The following is a 17,685-nucleotide window of genomic DNA, read 5'->3' as shown; positions in this document are numbered from 1 at the left end:
TAACCCAAGATAAAGCTATGCTTGAGGCCAAATTAATGGCTTTTTCTTATGCTTTTAGTTTATGTATATTGAGGATTCAATCCATTATGGATTAAGGACCCAATTAGAGAATCATTTTAATTATTTCCTTAATGATAAGCTTTATCCCTTAGAAAAATTGAGATTTATCAGTCATAGCAGCGGAGCTATGGCAAAATTTTTATAAAAATTATGCATAAAAAAATTTTCATTCAAAGTATAAAAAGAGGACTTCCTACCATATTCTAGGAATCATCATCCTAGATTAATTGAAAGAATTTCATTATAATCATGGAGAAATTGAATTTTAATATTATGCTTAAAGGATAAATTTTTATATCAAAAGTGTTATTTTTATCATTTTTATTTTCATGCATAGAAGTATGCATAATGGATAAATTTTTATATCAAAAGTGTTACTTTTATCATTTTTATTTCATACATAAAAGTATGCATAAAAGAAAATTTTTATATCAAAAGTGTTACTTTTATCATTTTTAATTTTCATGCATAGAAGTATGCATAAAGGAAAAATTTTTATATCAAAAGTGTTACTTTTATCATATTGGATTTCATGCATATAGGTATGCATAAAAGATATTCTTTTTATACTAAAAGTATGATTTTCCTCATAAATGGATTTTATGCTTAACTTAGATGCATAAGAGAAATTCTTTTATTCTGCATCTATGCATATACATCTTCATGCATATATCCATTTTCATGTTCATACATCCACACTCCCATCTCCATATCCACACATCCACATACATACATCCATTTTCACATTCCCATTTATATAACTCCATATACTTTCACATCTAATCTTTTACATCACATCCATTCTCGCCCTATCACAACCCATATACATCTTATCCTATCACATACACTTCTTACCTCATCCCCCCATACACATCTTAATTCATCTTATCACATCCTAACTTATTTCATAAGCATCTTATCAATTCTTATCAGATCTCATACACCTCTTATCACATCTTATCACATTTCATATCTTTTTTTTTTTTAAAGAGAATTCTTTTATTTGATATAAGATTTCTCTACACATTTATTTATACATAAATTCCCCCTTGCTAAAGGCGACACTTTAGCGAAGATGAATTTCACAAATTTCATGAAAGCACTCCAAGAGGGAATGAAGGCCAGTAGAGCCAGTGAAAATGTACATATGTACCCAAGGCAAGAGCTTCAATGGTGCTCAATTTGTCAACAAAGGACATTCAACTAGTGAGTGTCCGGAACTAAGGGCACGCTATAATGGTAATTGTACCTTTTGTGGGCGCTATGGTCACAAGGCTCACGGTGTCGCACGTGTTTGCAAACCCTTGCTAATGCTTCTAGGCCTCAACAATTGGCTTTACCATCCCCATCGCAACCACGAGCCATAATGCCTCTAGTAACATCTCAACCCAATGGCGGATCAAACAACATAGCAACCCATTGCAAGGGGGATTTACAATGCACAAAATGTGTCGTTACCTCGACCAATCTTGAGACCTCAACCACCTCCCCCGAGGATCACACCTCTTAATCAAGTAAGATTTAAGGAGCCTATTAATTACCAAGAATATGAGGTAGATGTCAAACCCACCCCCACCTCTTTGAGGACCCCACAGAACTTCGTCTTGACTATTATGTAGTGGATGGCAAAGGGGAAGTCAAGCTAGTTTACCAACTTGTTGCATTGGGCAGCAGGAGCCGAGATATTAATGCCATAGCTAGAAGAATTCCTCTTCAATTCTACCACTATCAAGGTCCCCATCGAGTTTCGGAGTGCCCTCTTAAGTTTCCTCATCTCAACCAAGAAATCGCCTCAAACATGCCATCGGCTACCTGTAGTAGTAGGTGTGGCATAGATCATAGGATTAAGGACTGCCCAACAAGATTGTGGTGTGACAAGTCCACAAACAAGACCCATCATCACATCCCTAAACATGATCAAGGTAAGTAATCAAACTCAAAGGCTAATCCTTAAAAATCTAGATCACACATCATTGAATGCTATTACCCAGCTCTACAGGCCCAAAACCAACTTGTTCTCAAGCAAAGATCTGTAGCCTAAATAGCAGAATCTAATAGAAGAAGGAAAATAGGAGAAAAAAGTCTATTAAGGATGGAAAATTGAAGGAAAACAAAAAGACAAATCTTGGGATGCCTCAAGAGCCAGTCTTCATTAGGGACCTAGATGAGGACTCGAACTCCTTGGACACAAGGGTTGATTTTGAATAGGGTAGGAAAATACCCTCCAAAACTAGGAGTGTGGGGAAGGACACCACCCCATGGGAACATGCGATTCCTGAGACTAAATCACACATGACAAAACTTGGCTCTTATCATGACCCTTAGAGGGAAATTGAGCAACTCCAAGAATTTGGTGATTTAGTTACAAAAACCCAAGAGGAGCTTGAACAAAAACCCATGCAAGTGAGAGTCTCAGATATTGTACAACAACCTAGCACCCTAATGCCTACTACTAAGATTCGCAAACCTCTAGATGTGTCAAGTGTCATCATGGAAGAGACTGAGGCCTCCACCTCTCATAGTTTCTCACCGGCACCTACTTATGGAAAGAAGGTCATGAACGTACATCTAAATATCCCCAAATTGTAGACTTTATGGCCTCACAAACTAGTACAACTATAATAGCTCGATTGAGTGGAGATCCTAAATTGTTTGAAGCAATGAGAGCTCTACTTAATGGATAACTCAATGTCATATTACCACCATTTAGTGACATGCATAAGGCACGTCCCCGATATATAATGGAGACACCTCAAGTGTTGCACCTGAATCGATAGTCCCAAAGGAAGAAGAAAATACCAAATCCATGGTTAAAATTCCACTTAATAAGCTAGGACAATATTTCGAAGGTGATTAATCCAATGCATTACTAACAAATTATGGCCAAAGGCATCACAGTAATGGAAGTCCTATATGGTGGTGCAGGAGTGAGAATAATCACCAAGAAATACTAGGAAAAGATAGCCAAGCCATGTCTAGAAGTCTCGGACATCATCATCAAAATGGCTAACGGGACTGTTGTCACACCAAACCTATTGGGGTGCTACAAGATTTGAAGATCAAGGTTCTTAAACATTGGGTAAAACATACCTTCATTGTTATGTACTTTTCCAAACAACAAGAATCATATGAAATGATCTCAGGACACATGTTCATGAGAGAAGCAAAGATAGTACATGACTGGTCTAAAAACCATGTTTACCTCCAATTCAATGATTCCATCATCAAGGTTGTGTACATCTCATGGGTAGTGGATGACTTTTTGAAAAACATTCAGACACCACCACTCATTCAGCCCCATTGCAATATTGCTATACTTGTAGAGAGGAGATTGAGGTAGGAAAGTATCCAACCCACAAGGATGCTGACAAACAAGCTATTGAGCTTGAAGAGATGATCTTAACTGGATACATATAATGGCTATGATCAATAGCTGGGGAGCTAAAGGATCTACATGGCTTACACCTGAGGTGAGGAGCTTTCAAAGGTCATTTTCCTACGAATGATTTGTACTCTACCTTCCGATATACTGAGGGGATAGGTTATAGTGAACTTGAGTCCACATGGGATGACTCAAGCTCAAGCACAAATAGTGATGAGGGGTCGCAAATAGAGACTAAAATTGACACCAACTCCTCAGATATGACAAGAAAAATGGAGCCCACAACATCCAAAGAAACCACAAGGAGTCGCTCTAAATCTGATACGAATTCCCAATCTAAAGAAAGGAATGAAGTTCGTCAAGATGCTAAGGCGCATCTTCGAAGATGGTGAAGATGTAAACTCTATGCAGCAAATCATCATAAAAGCCTACAAGAAAGAACCATTACCACCCAATGGCTCTAGTACATGGGTGCAGTTGACTTACATCAAAATTTAGATGATTGGGAAGAAGAGTTACAAAAGGTCCAGTATTGCAGACCACCCCCCATTAATATAGCTAAGGTGGAAGTCTCTAATGAACCAAAACCAAGCCGCCCTTCTAGAAGGAAACAAAATCGTGGACTCACACAAAAGAAATAAGAGGCTAAAGCTGCAGGTAAAGTAGTAATGAAGGATAGGAAAATGCGCTTGATTTGCACCTAGCACACCTAAGCATTATAAGTCATGAATACACCATAGGGGAACACAAGTTAGTGTTTGATAATGCCAAATTTAACCCCACAAGTGAAAGTGGAGAAGTCTATGAACGGGCCTGCAGAACCAAAACCAAGCCGCTCTTCTAGAAGGAAACAAAATCGTGAACTCACACAAAAGAAATAAGAGGCTAAAGCTGCAGCTAAAGTAGGATGAAGGAAAGGAAAATGAGCCTTATTTGCACCTAGCACCTAAGCATTATAAGTCATGAATACACCATAGGGAACACAAGTTAGTGTTTGATAATGCCAAATTTAACCCCACAAGTGAAAGTGGAGGAGTCTATGATGGGCCTGCAGAGGTCAAGGAAGTAGACATGGCTGAACCAGAAGAAGATCCTAAGCCTGTCTACATAGACAAGAAGATCCTAAGCCTGTCTACATAGACAAGGACTTAAATAAGGCCAAGGAGGCTGAATTTGTGGCTCTCCTCAAAGACTATAGGGATTTCTTTGCGTGTACATACCATGATATGAAGGGAGTTCCCACAGAGGTGCTACAACACACCATCCCCATGGTGCCTGAAGTAGTTAAACCAGCCCAAAAGCATCCCAAAAGCAACCCTATCCACCAATGAATCCCAAATATGCAAGCATTATCAAGGAAAAGATCAATAAACTCATTGAGTGTGGATTCATCTATGAGATTGAAAACTTGAAATGGGTCTCTCCCATTGTGGTTGTGCCCAAGAAGAATGCTGATCTCAAGAAAGTGAATGCTACCATGCAGAGGGATCACTACCCCTTGCCATATTCTGAACATGTGCTTGAATGAGTTGTAGGCAAGGAGGCTTATAGATTTTTGGATGGATACTCAGGCTATAATCAGATTTTGATCACCCCCAAGAACCAAGCCAAAATAGCCTTTGTCACTTAAGCATGGTGTATATGCCTACAAAGTTATGCCATTAGGTCTAACCAATGCACCAGCCACGTTCCAAAGACTTATAAATACCACTTTTAAGGACTTCTTAAGAAAGTTTCTTGAAGATTTCTTAGATGATTTGTGCATTCATTCATCTTGGAAAAAGCACCAAGAGTGCCTAAAAAAGGTGTTTGAAAGGTGTTGATTTTATCACATCTCCTTAAACCCTTACAAATGCCAGTTCTAGGTGAAATACGGAGTTATTCTTGGGTATATAGTGTCCAAAAATGGGATTTCCACTGATGAGAGAAAAATCAAGGTCATCTTGGAATTACCCCCCCCAACAAACTACAAGGGAATCCAAAGATTCATGGTCCATGTCGATACTATCATTGGTTTATTCTTTTCTATGCAGAAATAGCTCGTCCTTTGTACAAGCTATTAATTATATTTATATGAACCAAGGGGTGTTAACAAGCTTATGATGCGCTAAAGCAAGCCTTGGCCAGTGCTCCAATCTTGCAAACACCTAACTAGGATCTCATCTTCCATGTGCACATTGATGCCTCTAACTTCGCAATTGGATGTGTCTTAGCACAGCCAGAGGAACACAAATTAGACTATCCTATTAGTTTTTCAAGTCGGCAACTAGATGAGGTTGAAATCAACTATACCACCACTGAGCATGAAGGGTTGGCAATGGTTTATGCTGTAAAGAAATTTTGGCATTACCTTCTTTCTCAAATTTGTTTTCTATGTTAACCATCAAGCCTTGTTGTATCTAGTAAACAAACCATGCTCCATAGGAAGGATCATAAGGTGGTTTGGTGATTCTTCTCACATTTTATTTCAGAATAGTTGTGAGTCCTGGTAAGAAACATGTCATGGCGGATTATCTATCTCGCATACCTAATGGTGAAGCACTAATTAGGGTTGATGACAAGTTACCAGATGCTACATTATTCAAGGTTGAGGATATTCTAGAATGGAGTGAGAAAATCATTAATTTCTTGGCTAATGGTTTTCTAGAAGAAGAGGAACTAAGGAAAGATTTAGCAAGAAAGTTGCTAAAAGAGAGTGCACCTTACCAACTTATTGCCGCAACTCTTTATAGAAGAGGTAAGGATGGCATACTAAGACACTACCCTAGAGAGGATGGATACTTATACATCATGGAACAAGCACACCAAGGGGTAGCTGGTGGACACTTTGTAGGCGATGTACAACAAGAAAAATACTCCAATCGGGGTATTTGTGGCCCACGCTCTTCAAAGATTGTGCACTATTTGTCAAGGGATGTCACGAGTGCCAATGATGTGTAAAGCCACAGAAGAAGGAAATGATGCCACTGAATCTTGTCAGAGTTAACCAACCTTTTGAAAAATGAGGCTTAGATTTCATTGGTGCTATTAGTCCTGTCACACATGGCACACAAGCATGCTTCATCATTGTTGCCACAGATTATGTAACCAAATGGGTTGAAACAAGATCTTCACGAAAAGTGGCAGATGCCATGGCGACTACTAAGTTTCTCTATGAGAACATTATTACATGCTTTGGATGTCCATTTGAGCTAGTGAGTGATTAAGGTAAGCATTTTATCAATGATATAATCAAAAATCTCACTAGCACATTCATGATCGCTCATCGTAAGTCAACACCATATTACCCACAGTAAATGGCCAAGTAGAGAGAACTAACAAGGTTCTTATTTCAATAATGACAAAGACTATTGAAGCTCGACGCACTGACTAGGAGTCTGAATTCAAAGCAATTTTCTAGGCCTATCGCACATCATACAAAGTTGCAATTGATTGCACGCATTTTAAGATGGTGTATGGACTTGAGGTTGTAATGCCCTAGGAGTTCATGATCCCTAGCTTAAGGGTAGCTATAAGTGAAAAGCTTGATGGTAATGAATTGCCTTACCAACTATTTATTTTAGAAGAACTCACTAAGGAGAACTCACTGAGGAGCGACAAATTGTAGTGCAAAACAAAGTGGTTTGACAAAAATCTCAAGGATAAGGAGATCGAGGTAGGGATCTTGTACTTATGTATGTCATCCGCAGTGAGAAGAAAAATCTTAAATATACCAGAAAGGGACCATTCAGGGTTTGTGAAGTTACTCCACAAGGTACTATACATGTTGAGACTCTTGACGGAGTTGGAACTGTTGGTTTCCTTAATGGAAGTAAGTTTTAAAAATACTATGGACCCCTTACCAAAGAATCCTTACGTGCTTCACGTGACAAGAAAGTCCCCAAGGAAAGGGTCGCTCAAAAGAAGACACAAGCCCAAGAGGAGTCAAGACAAAGATAAGCCAAACTGCAAAAATGACAAGAAGGAAACCTTACACCTGTTGCACAAGCCTTTGTGGGAGAAGTTGAAGGAGACACAAAGGAGCACATAGTGCCCCTCTGAACATCCATTCAATTTCCTAGACCTTATGGGGTAAAGTGCTTTATAATGCATTACTTGATACGGGGGCTAGTCACAATCCAATTTCTTTTGATGCATGGAACCAATTGGGAAAACCCCAACTCAAAAATACCTCGTTAAAGGTGAAAGGTAATCCATGGTAGAAACACCAAGGTTCTTGGGATATTACAAATAGAGATATATTGTGATGGGCAGCAAGCAACAACTGGTGGTAGACATCCTGGTTATGCCTTCCAGAACATTACCTGAACCAATAATACTTGGTTGTATGTGGATGAAGGTTGTGAGATGTGTGATTGGCTGGTCGACAGGGAGGGTCTTTATAGGTGACACCACAATTGAACAATCTACTCATAAACCCTTGCCACCTCTCACTATACCTACCACCACACCAAGGAACAAAAATCGCCCCTAACCAACAAACATTGATGCAGCAAAGTTGGAAGAAATGGTTGCAAAAAAACTACAATACCTTCCGTGAGGTCAAGGTATGATCAACAAATAGGAAGGGGGAACTTATGCTAGTATCATTACTTTTGCCTCCATGTTTTTCTCCCCAAAAAATTTTGTAAATATCAAGAGGGAGCCTATTGGAAAATAGCTAACCCATGACAATCTACCTTGAACCAACAGTGTACAGCAATATAGCAACTATACACATACTAAAAAACCGACTAACCATACAATGTTTTCTTAAAGATATGATGACAAGGAGCACATACCAAATAGAAGAATGAAATCGACTCTACTGCTACTACGACTACAAGCCGTGAGCATGGACTTTTCGTGGACCGACACACGAGTGACCCTATCCCGGATTGCTAGTATTGGTACTATCGAGGACAGCTGAGCATTCCCCCTTTCCATACCCACTCATGCTATTTTTATGCACCACTAGGGGAGAGATGTTGTGGATCCACCTTTGTGGACCTGCTCTACCTACAGTTCCATCCCCTTGCACCTGTAGGCATTGCATGTTGTACGTAACCAACGTCCCACTTATGTTGGCAGTGTAGAACGTATTTTAGGGGCTATGGGACATGACTATCCCAATCCATGGTAGGAGAGCCACCACAGTGACACGATCACGAGAGTGTTTGTTACCCAATGGGAGGACCTCAACAAGATAGAACTTAATAGGAACAACTTGCAAAGCAGTGGAGGAGGCCGAGAACTTATGGAATTACACCATTAGATATGGCATGCATTTCCACTTCCTTGTTTCTTCTTGGGTATAGTGGTTGATTTCCTAGACATCTTAGCTCAAAATAGCTACTTAGCTAACTTACCTATAGTACCCATGCCTTATCGCAGTGAGGAGGCACTCAGACCATTACCCAGTAGATCGAAGGATGCATATATATATGGAGCACACCCTAGTGAGAGGGAAAGTCAAAATGATGATGAATTGGAGCATGCTTATGCACTATGGTTATCTAACGATGAGCTTTCTAGATAGTATGATTTACAGGTTATTGAAGTGCCGTCATGTAGACCAGATCCAGAATTACAACATGCGGTGCATGTGCAACCTTGATATGGACATAATTTTCCTCATTGCCCGTGTGTATTATAACCCATCCTCACCTTTTGTTTACTATTTGTGATTCTTCGTTTACTTTTTTTTTTAAATTCTTGCATGCATTACTAGGTATCTGGTCTATCAATTTTCTAGTTATTACTTGGTAACATTTAGGCTTTGGTCCTAGTTCCATCTATCCTGAGATTCTCCTTCGAGTATGCCAAAGGAGTATGCCAAGAACTCCACCTTCCTTAGTGTACCCTCTTTAGTTAGAATAGAGCCTCCTAGGTGAATTGTAAGGTGACACTAGTTTATTAAAAAAAACCACAATTAAAACAAAAAAAAAAGCAAAAACAAAACCCACAAGAAGATAACTGTCGTTCACCATGTGCGATCTAGGTAGGACTTTTGGCTCTTAGTGATGGAGCCTTGGGACCGTAGCCTTGATTTCCATGGGATGGGACCTTGTGGCTAAAAATCTATCAATAATGGTCTTATAAAAAAAACCATCGCTATGGAGGTACTTAGTGTTGAGAGAGCGAGCAGCGCATGAAATGGCCCAACTGGCCGAGCCTCCCACAAGGCTCTCTGATCCCTCAATCCACTCACTCGTAAAGGGTGGTGGATGGATGTGGGAGGCTTCAGGGTATTTTGATCCTTATACTAAGGGTTTTTAACGCTTCACACAACATATGGGACAATACCTAGTCGACATGGAAGCAAGAGGAGATGGCTTTTTCCAACACCTCATCTGGCATCAAACTCGGCTCCACAATGATCACGACAGAGGCTACAACAATGTACAATGGCTTGACTCAGAGGCACGATGGTGGCGTAGGCTCAAAGCAGACAATGGCTTGGCTCATAAGAGTAGGCAGCTTGGTCAGGGGGGGCCATGGCGAGCTTGGGCACAAAGGCTTTACGAGAAGAGCTTAGCTTGGCTCAGCCTAGGAGCATGTACACACAAGCCAGATGACGAGCAATATGACGAGCAGACCAAGGTGAGGAAAATGACCCGCTCTGATACCATGTTGAGACATCGAGCAGCACACAAAATGGCCTAGTTGGCAGAGCCTCCCCCATAGGGCCCTCCGATCCCTCAACCCACTCACCCGTAAAAAGGGTAGTGGAGGGATGTGGGAGGCCTAAGGGTCTTTTGACCCTTATACTTAGGGTTTTTAACCCTTCACACAACATATGGAATAATACCCAGTCTACGTGGAATCACGAGGAGACGGCTTTTTCCAACACTTAGTGGTTCTTAGATACTCTTGTATGAGGTCTTTGGACCATTGCTTGGGTCTCTACAGGGTCGTACCCTACTTTTCTATTTTTTAAAGCAAAAAGCAACCTTATAATAATCACTTAGCAGCTCCATTTAGGAGGCTAGATATTAGCTAGAGATGGTTTCATCAAAGGATAGTGTGTTGAGACTAAGGTCATAACCCGAGGCATGCTTTAGCTCCTTCTCAGCTTAGTTAGAATTTGGACCAAGCTTCATAGTACCCTTGTCTTAACTAGAAAAATAAACCAGTCGTTAAATATCATTCCTCACTGCATGATTGGTGTTTGCATTATGCTTAAATGCACCTTACTCATGGTACCATGTTGCTTTGCAGCCCTTCCAAGACCTCCGACATTTCATGCATCCAACAACAACCTCAACAAATCTTCATCGACATATTCCAAGGACGGAATCTACATCAAGAAGGGGGGCATGTTAACCCTTATCGGACACCTCTCTAGCGTCATTGTATATTTTATATGTGTGATCGTCACTTGTCATGAAAGGCACACCACAAGATTAATATTGGAGATTGTATTCTTAGATTAGGGTTTTGCATAAGCCTACCTGGTGGCCATGGATAGCCATGGACTATATTTTTTAACTATGGCTACCCAAGGTGTGAAGCTATGGACCAAGATAATGGTCATTGGGTATAGTGACCATTCATTGTTTATGCTAATTCAAGAGAGTGCTCTTCTTCTCTATACTCTTATGCTATTGCTTGCCTATTCGATGTTTGAGCTATTGTGTGCTTGCTTGCATGTGTGTGAGTGAGTGTGTGATTAAGTGACAGAGGAGGGTCAAGCTTCCATTGGAGTGCGACAGGCTGTGTTGGAGTGGAGTTTGGAGTGTGGCTATGCGACAACAAGCTCTCCTATGAGAATCCAATTAGCACAAGCAATCAACGAGGTGAGTGACACATCTCATTTATGAAATTTTAGGCTAGGTTATGGTAGATCAACCTCTCGGTTTGAGTTTTTTATGCTCTCGAGTGTGGTGAGTCAAGGCCCCATGACATTGGCTAGTTCTTGCACTCTTTCTATGGTACAAGGGCTTCCCACCTTTATTCTTATGTGTGTTATGAAGAGTGCTATATAGAGCTGCCATATGAAGATCAAGAGGTGGGAGCAGTATCCATTGATACAAATGAAAGAATCTATGTGTCCCCTCTCTTGTGAGCTTGGGGAATTAGCATCTCTACTAGAAAATGAGAATCCTAATTTGATGCTTCTTGGTCTCCAAGGAGACAAAAGAAATGGCCAACCCAATAAAGAAGCAGAGGATGAGAAAGATGTAGATCAAGTTCTAGATGTTTAGATTTTTGAGTCTACTACTTTATATAATTTGGATTATTATGAGTCTAGTACTTTACATACTTTAGTTTATTGCTTTGGAAACCATCATGAAGTTTTATCTCATCTTTGTAGGAAGAAATTTCGTTTCATATTATTTGTATTGGCTTTGGCTATTAGCATAATCTTAAAGAAAAACTCCACACAACCTCTGTTGAGATATCGAGCTCGTCTAGTGAGGCGGTGGCCACTGATGACCCGCCTGGGGGATAGGCCCCACACTTACACCACTGGCATGGTTGGTGAGATCTTGGGTGATATGCAGCCAGTGGGATGACAGGTTGTGTGACAGCCATTCTAGAGACTGGCATAGTTATAGCGCTAGCTCATTTTAGTCGGGTTCACACTATAGAGAACCCGTGTATGTATTGGTTGAGTACCTTTCATATTATGTGTACTCTTATCTTGTATATGGAGTGTTGAGTGTGGTGTAGAGAAGAAGAAGATTTTCAGCCTCTCACCTTGTGTGTTCTCTATTAGGGTTTTGTGAGTGTGTGTGTGTGCTTGCAAGAGCTCAAGCTCTCCTCCCCCCTGCATCTTTTCATGGTATCAGAGCCTGGTTCGTGCTAAGGGCTGAGCTGCAAGCAAGAGAACCACAAGAAGCGGTACGAGGGTAAGAGCTTCAACTACTCTTCCCTATTTGTGTTGGTGACTACACCCTTGTCGGGAGCTCTACGGGAGGCACCGGCAAACGATCTCTGATTGAGGAGCTTTCTTCGCGGGAGTAAAGCTATAGGGCAACTATACAGTCCTTCGGACTATCCTTCAGACTGAAATTTTCGGGCCGAAAACGCGTTTCGGGCGCGTCTGGACCTCCGTTTTTCAGAAAGCAGGCGATTTCGAGCACTGCGGGTAAGTCATCGATTCTCTGCAGAACTCTGTTTTAAGAACTGCAGGAAGACAGATTGACTGTGCAGACACTGTGGGTGCTGCAAAGAGGTCTACAGTTGCCATTGGGTGTATGTATGCACATTGAAGTCACTGGGGTTGTGACATTTGAGAGTACTACAGTACCGCTGCAGAAAATTTTGCAGGTTGTGTAGAAAAACCAGAGTGCAGTTTCTGGTAAAATTGTGTGTTTGGCAAGATGTCTAATGATGGCATAACACAGATTGTGGCTGAGAAGCTGGATAAGAATAACTTCCATGCTTGGAGGTTTAGGTTGACGAATTTCCTTATGGGAAAAGGCTATTGGGACTACATAGAAGGTGAGCATGAAGAGGCACCGGAGATACCGGATATAAATCTGACTGCTGCTGCAGATGTGAAAGAGTTTAAAGACTGGAACCAAGGAGCGAGGAAAGTCATGTATTGGCTCTCCATTAGTATACAGGACACCATGATTGGGCATATTCAGGATGCCAAGTCCCCCAAGGAGGCGTGGGACACCTTGGTAAAGCTCTATGAAACAAATACCAAGGCACGCAAGATACAGTTGAAGAATGAGCTTCATACTGTGGAGAAAAAGAGCATGTCTGTGAATGACTATGCATTGAAGATAAAGGGTATTATGGAATCCCTTGCATCTATTGGTGTGTCAGTAGATGATGATGACAAGGTGGAAGTCTGTCTACGTGGTCTCGGGCCACAATACAAGGCGTTCAAGACGTCTATTCAGACTCGGAAAAACATTCCCAACTTTACAGATTTGGTGTCTATGCTGATTATCGAAGAGAAGAACTTGGGTGAAGATCAACAGTCTTCACAAAGCAAAAACAGTTCAGAGCAACATGCTTTCTACACGAGTTCAGGAAGAGAACGAGGTAGAGGAGGCCGTGGACGCGGTCAAGGAGGTGGCCGAATAGGTAATCAGAATTATGGTCAACAGCAGCAACAACAACAGTCCCAGAATCAATAACAACAACAACAACACGCAGGTGGAAGAGGCAAATTCAGAGGCAGGGGGAGTCAAAGAGGCCGTGGAAATTGGCAAAGGCAATATAATGATGCACGTGAATGCTATTATTGTGGTAAGCCTGGACATGTGCAGTCAGAATGTTATAAGAAGCAGGCTGACATGCAAAATGGGAAAGTGCAGCAAAACAACTATGCATCCTCAAGCAGAAATAATGAGGATAATGAAAGGTTGTTTGTTATGCAGCATGTTGGAAATGCCATGTCTGAAAATGTTAATGCAGCACAAAAAGATAATGTATGGTATGTGGATTCAGGCGCTTCGAACCACATGACAAGTCATGGGGAGTGGTTCAAGGAGATGAAAAACCCGGAAAGACCAGGTTTTGTGGAAACAGGGGATGACACTGCTCATCCAATTGCCCACGTTGGAGATGTGCCATTGTCTATGCAGGATGGCAAAGTGAAGTACCTTGCAGATGTACTTCATGTACCGAACATAACAAAGAATCTGGTTTCAGTTCGCCAGATGATTGAGCAGGGTTTGCAGGTTCGGTTTAACCCTGATGGGTGTTATATTGAAGATTTTAAAGACAAGTGCAGGTTGGTTGCAAAAGGCAACAGAGTGGGCAGAATGTTTACATTGAATGTAGACATGCCTGAAATGAGTGCTGCGATGTTTGCAAATGGCTCACAAGTTGTTGCAGACACAGACATATGGCATAAAAGAATTGGACATGTAAATGTGCAAAGATTGAAGTCTATGCAGACAAAAGGAATTGTGACAGGGCTGCCAAAATTTAAAGTGGAAGGTATGCAGAAAATATGTGAAGCATGCCAATTTGGGAAGCAAACAAAGCATGTGTTTCCACGTAACAGATATGTGAGCAGAAATGCACTAGATGTTGTGCATTCAGATGTATGGGGTCCTACGAAGACCGTGTCTATGGGAGGCTGCAGGTACTATGTCACTTTCATTGATGACCACACAAGGAAAGTGTGGGTATATTTCATGAAGGAGAAGAGTGAGGTGTTCACTCACTTTCAGAATTTCAGAGTTTTGGTTGAAAAGCAAACAGGGAAATATGTAAAGTGCCTAAGGTCAGATGGAGGGGGAGAGTACTTCTCCAATGAGTTCTCTGAATTCTTGAAGAAGAATGGTATTCGGAGACAGTTTACATGCAGATATACTCCGCAGCAAAATGGAGTTACTGAGCGAAAAAACAGGCACATTGCAGAGATTGCGCGAGCATTGATGGAAGAGAAGAATATGCCGCATTGCTATTGGACTGAGGCTGTTTTTACAGCAGTATACATCATGAACAGGACTCCAACTGCAGCCATACATGATGTAACTCCAGAGGAGAGGTTTACTGGCAGAAAACCAGATTTGTCTCATCTGAAAGTCTTTGGATGCATTGCATATGTGCATGTGCCAGATGAGCTGAGAACTAAGCTGGATCCAAAAGCAGAAAAATGTGTGTTTATTGGATATTCCCTTGAGCAAAAGGGATACAGGTGTTATAACCCTGCTACACGTGAGTTAAGGGTAAGCAGGGATGTTGTCTTTGATGAGATGAGCAGCTGGTATGTTGCTGAAAAAGAAGCTGTTGGGGCTGATGTGAGTGGAAGTGTGGTTGCACAGAATGCAGGTCAGCAATCACAGTCTTTGAGTGGACCAGGAGAGTCCTCATCTAGTGGGTCTGTTGATAGACCATGGAGTGGCAGGCTGCGTCATAATACCAGTCCTGCAAATGTGATTAGTACATCACGTAAAGGAAAAGAGAAAGTGGTTGAGCCCCTTGGTATGCCTGACATTTCTGCAGGGCATTCTCATGTTGATGGAGAGTCTACTAGTGGCTCGGATATGAGCCTTGATGAGGAGCTTGGGATCCCAGCTATGAGAACACCTGGTGTAAAGAAGGCTATGGAAGCCATGAATGAAAAGCTGCGAAGATCAGGGAGAGTGAAGAACCCTGTGCAGAGATTTACATATGATGGTTATGTGGCACATCACTATGCATATATGGCAAAGGTTGTGCAGGTTGTTGAACCCACATGCATTGATGAGGCTGTTGGAAATGTGAATTGGGAGAAAGCTATGGATGAGGAGATGGATGCACTATATGGAAATGAAACTTGGGATTTAGTGCAATTGCCAGAAGGCAAGAAAGCCATTGGATGCAAGTGGGTGTACAAAGTTAAACATAACAGTGATGGGAGCATAAACAGGTACAAGGCTAGATTGGTAGCCAAAGGATATGCGCAGACATATGGGATTGATTATGAGGAAACTTTCAGCCCAGTTGCCAAGATGGCAACGGTGAGAGTTGTGATAGCAGTGGCTGCGTCAAAGCAATGGTCTTACATCAGATGGATGTAAAGAATGCATTCTTGCATGGGGATTTGCAAGAAGAGGTGTATATGTTGCAGCCACTTGGATATGAGGATGTGGGTCACCCCGAGCATGTTTGCAGGTTGAAGAAAGCCTTGTATGGCTTAAAGCAAGCACCAAGAGCATGGTCTGACAAGATTTCTGAATATCTTGTCACTATTGGCTTTCATGTAGCCAATGCAGATTTCTCGTTGTATGTGAGACATGGTGATTGCTCTACTTATGTTACACCCTCACAGATTGCATTTCTCAACATCAAATCCAACGACTAAAGAGTTCCTACGATACCAAAGATTCCAAATCTCCATATATTTGAGCAATGAGAGACCATGTGCCCCTATAGATCAAGGTTCGATCTCTTGTCAATCCATAGACATGAAAAAGCTTTTTGAGTCAAAGAATCAACTCTATCATAGAATCTACTGATAGTAAGGCAAGACAAAAACTAAGGAAAATTTTCCTAAGTGCATTAGACTTGCCTTTAGATCATCTCCTAAGCATACCTCGCAAAACCTCTAACTACTAGCTTGTTCCCCATCTCTAAAACTAAGACCTGTTGTTAGAGGTCTTTGCTTGGTGGTTCTTTTTACCCTTTCTTTTCTTCTTGCATCCACTTTTCTCTTCAAAAGGACCTTTCAAGTGGCGACCATAGTATCATCATAAATCCTTGCAAAGTGGATCAAGTCCTCTTAAGAGTTGTACTTTATTTTCACAATTTGAAGCAAGTGCCTGTAAGAAGAAGAGGTAAACATAGCAATTTGGGATGTCAAAGAACTTTGTTGATTAGTTCTCTAAACTCCTACATAAAGCCCTCAAAATTTCTCCCATAATCTTAATAGTATTTAAACTACAAAAGTCTATAGATTCGTTTGGCTCTCTCACAAAGACCTCCATGATCATTGCTTTGAAGGACATTGAGGTTGAAAAGATGCAGGGGGGAGGAGAGCTTGAGCTCTTGCAAGCACACACACACACTCACAAAACCCTAATAGAGAACACACAAGGTGAGAGGCTGAAAATCTTCTTCTTCTCTACACCACACTCAACACTCCATATACAAGATAAGAGTACACATAATATGAAAGGTACTCAACCAATACATACACGGGTTCTCTATAGTGTGAACCCGACTAAAATGAGCTGGCGCTATAACTATGCCAGTCTCTAGAATGGCTGTCACACAGCCTGTCATCCCACTGGCTGCATATCACCCAAGATCTCACCAACCATACCAGTGGTGTAAGTGTGGCGCCTATCCCCCAAGCGGGTCATCAGTGGCCACCGCCTCACTAGACGAGCTTGATATCTCAACACTCCCCCTCGAGCTCAAATCCATCTCATGTACACCAAGCGAAGCCCTGAATCTGCGGAGCTTCTCTGTACCCAATGCTTTGGTGAAGATGTCAGCTACCTGATCCTCTGTGCTGACATAAACAAGGTCAAGGTCTCCTGCCAAGACCTTCTCTCTAACGAAGTGGTAGTGGACCTCTATGTGCTTCGTACGAGCATGAAAGACTGGGTTCCTGGCCAACTGTATACTGCTAATGTTGTCACAGAAAATGACAACTTGTCTATCCACTGATAGACCCAAATCTGCAAGTAGCTTTCTCAACCAAGCTACCTCACATGCTGCCATAGCAGCTCCTCTGTACTCGGCCTCTGTACTCGATAGAGCAACCGTAGGCTGCTTCTTGCTGCTCCAAGTCACAGCAGCACTCCCCAAAGAAAACATGAATCCACTGGTAGATCTTCTATCTGAGCCCAATCAGCATC

Source organism: Cibotium barometz, chromosome 58 (genome assembly GCF_041138505.1).
Source record: "Cibotium barometz isolate CiBa-2024 chromosome 58, ASM4113850v1, whole genome shotgun sequence".
Classification (NCBI taxonomy): domain Eukaryota; kingdom Viridiplantae; phylum Streptophyta; class Polypodiopsida; order Cyatheales; family Cibotiaceae; genus Cibotium; species Cibotium barometz.
The sequence above is the reverse complement of the archived record's forward strand: the minus strand, read 5'-3'. Positions refer to the sequence as shown.